This window comes from Arachis hypogaea, chromosome 9 (genome assembly GCF_003086295.3).
Source record: "Arachis hypogaea cultivar Tifrunner chromosome 9, arahy.Tifrunner.gnm2.J5K5, whole genome shotgun sequence".
Taxonomy (NCBI): Eukaryota; Viridiplantae; Streptophyta; class Magnoliopsida; order Fabales; family Fabaceae; genus Arachis; species Arachis hypogaea.
This window is the reverse complement of record NC_092044.1, coordinates 67,912,064-67,914,926: the sequence shown is the minus strand read 5'-3', so window position 1 is coordinate 67,914,926 and position 2,863 is coordinate 67,912,064. Positions and strand designations below refer to the sequence as shown.

General features: G+C 41.8%; 1 non-coding gene across 1 annotated transcript; it reads right to left on the bottom strand.

The window, feature by feature from the left end:
• Window positions 1–1,402: 1,402 nt before the first annotated feature.
• LOC112714011 (small nucleolar RNA R71) lies at window positions 1,403–1,510 on the bottom strand. Its single transcript, XR_003158968.1, has one exon. It is a non-coding gene; the product is annotated as a small nucleolar RNA R71 (small nucleolar RNA).
• Between the last annotated feature and the right edge of the window lie 1,353 nt (window positions 1,511–2,863).

Below are 2,863 nucleotides of genomic sequence, written 5' to 3'. Positions count from 1 at the left end.
GAATTGAAACATGAAAAATGGAAAAAATTTGAAGTGAAAACGAAGTGACATTCTCCCCACAATCCTAGCGTTAAACGGCCAACTGCTGCATGTTTTGGGTGTTTAATGCCCATCTGTTGCTTCTCCTGGGCGTTTAACGCCCAACTGTAACTTCTGGCTGGCGTTAAATGCCAGAAAATCCTTTATCACTTGGCATTTTTCTGAACGCCCAGGATGCTGCAAATCTGGCGTTAAACGCCCCGAATGGTATCCATTCTGGCGTTTAACGCCCAAATGGCTTTCCCTACTGGCGTTAAACGCCCAGTAGATGCTTCTTTTGGGCGTTTAATGCCCAAAACAGCTTTTACTAGCGTTTTTGCACCAGTGAGCTTCTTTTTGCTATTTTATCCTCTGAATCTTTCTGTAATTCTGTGAACTCATGAAATTGCTATTTTACCTTGAAGATAATTAATATGAACCTGTAAAATTATCATTTAATTAACAAATAAGCTTTGTTAATGGCTGGGTTGCCTCCCAGCAAGCGCTTCTTTATTGTCTTTAGCTGGACTATTACTGAGCTTTAATTAAGTCTCAGTTTTGAGCATTCTTGCTCAAAATTGCTTTCAAGATAATGTTTGACTCTCTGTCCATTAACAATGAATTTTTTTATTAGATTCACTATCCTGAAGCTCTACATATCCATATGGTGACACACCTGTAATCACATATGGTCCTCTCCACCGGGATTTCAACTTTTCGGGGAATAACTGTTTGATTAATTGAATCACTCAAGCTAACCACTAATTTTAACTGAGGAGATTTCTTCACTTACTCTTTTCTTGATGTGTGTTGACTGTATGACAGGTAGAAGAGGAGAAACTTCATCCTCTTTTGATAGTGAACCTGAGAGAACCTTCCTTAGATTGAGGAGGGAGGCTAGAGGCAAGGGCATAGTTGGAGAAGAACCAGTAGAAAAAGATCTAACAACCACCATGGAAGACGAAGTGCACGACAATGTTGGAGGAGGTGCTGAAAATCAAGCTGGGCAAGAGAGGAGAGTCTTAGGCTCCTACATCAACCCAAATCCAGGAAACTGTAGTAACAACATCCTCAAGCCAACAATCCATACCAACAATTTTAAGTTGAAACCTCAACTCATCACACTAGTCCAAAATAACTGTTCATATGGAGGAGGTGCTCAAGAAGATCCAAATCAACATCTCAACACATTCTTGAGGATATGCGATATTGTAAAGTCCAATGGTGTGTACACCCTGACACCTACAAACTACTTCTGTTCCCTTTCACACTCAGAGATAAGGCAACAAAGTGGTTAGAATCATTTCCCAAGGAGAGCCTAACCATATGGGAGGATGTTGTAAACAAATTTCTAGCAAGATTTTACCCTCCACAGAGGATCAACAGGCTAAGAGCTGAGGTGCAAACCTTCAGACAGCTAGATGGTGAAACATTCTATGAGGCATGGGAGAGGTTCAAAGATCTAACAAGAAAATGCCCACCAGATATGTTTAATGAGTGGGTGCAGCTCCACATTTTCTATGAAGGATTAACCTATGAATCGAAGAAGGCTGTGGACCACTCTTCAGGGGGTTCACTCAACAAGAAGAAGACCATTGATGAAGCCATAGATGTCATTGAAACTGTAGCTGAGAATGACTACTTCTATGCTTCTGAAAGAGGCCAAAAGAAGGGGGTGCTGGAACTCAATTCTATGGATGCCCTGTTGGCACAAAACAAGGCAATTACAACACAATTGGTAGCCTTAACCAAGAAGATGGAAAACAATCAAGTTGCAGTTGTCCAAGCTCAAGCACCACCCCAAGAAAAAAATGAACCAGAAGTTGAATGTGAGCAAGCAAACTATGTGCATAACCCCTCTCGACCACCATATGACCTTAACTCCAAGACATATAACCCAAGATGGAAGAACCACCCAAATTTTGGGTGGGGAAACCAAAAAAATCACAACCAAGATCACAACAAACCATACCAAGCCAACCAATACCAGAATCACAACCCCAACTATCAGTCAAACAACAACAGACCTTACCAAAATCCACCTCACACATCATATCCTTCCAACCAGAAAACACACCACCATCAAAACACACTAATCCCAACTTCACAACCATGTGAAATCAAGGGTAACTTTGAGAGAGTAGAGGCTGCAATAGCACAGCATTCATCACAGCTCACAGGGGCTATTTCCACCCTTTTGAAAAAGCAAGCACAAGCTAAAAAGAAGATAGATGCCAACCAAGAAGAATACAGGTCAAATTTGAATAACCAAGGTGTAGCAATTTCAAAACTGAAAGCACAAGTGGGGAGTGTAAGGCGAGTCATACTTAGAAGTAGAAAAGTGGTAGAAGAGGCCACCCCAAACTAGGAGAACCACGAAGAAGAAGCTGGAGAAAAGCCTGAAAACAAGAAGAAAGAAGAGACCCCTAGCCCATCTTCACCAAAGCCAATCTTGAAGCCTTATGTGCCAAAGGCACCATACCCACAAAGGCTAAGGAAGGATGGGAAGGACAGCCAGTTTTCCAAATTTTTGGAAATCTTCAAAAAGCTCCAAATCAACATACCATTTGCTGAAGCATTGGAGCAAATGCCCCTCTATGCAAAGTTCCTGAAGGAGCTCATGACACGAAAAAGAAATTGGGGAGAGAAGGAGACTGTAGTCCTAACTGAGGAGTGTAGTGCCATAATACAAAAGAAACTCCCCCAGAAAATGAAGGACCCAGGGAGTTTCCAAATCCCCTGCATTATAGGGGATATCACTACTGAAAAGGCCTTATGTGACTTAGGGGCTAACATCAATCTCATGTCCTTGAACATGATGAGAAGGATGAGAATCGAGGAAGCC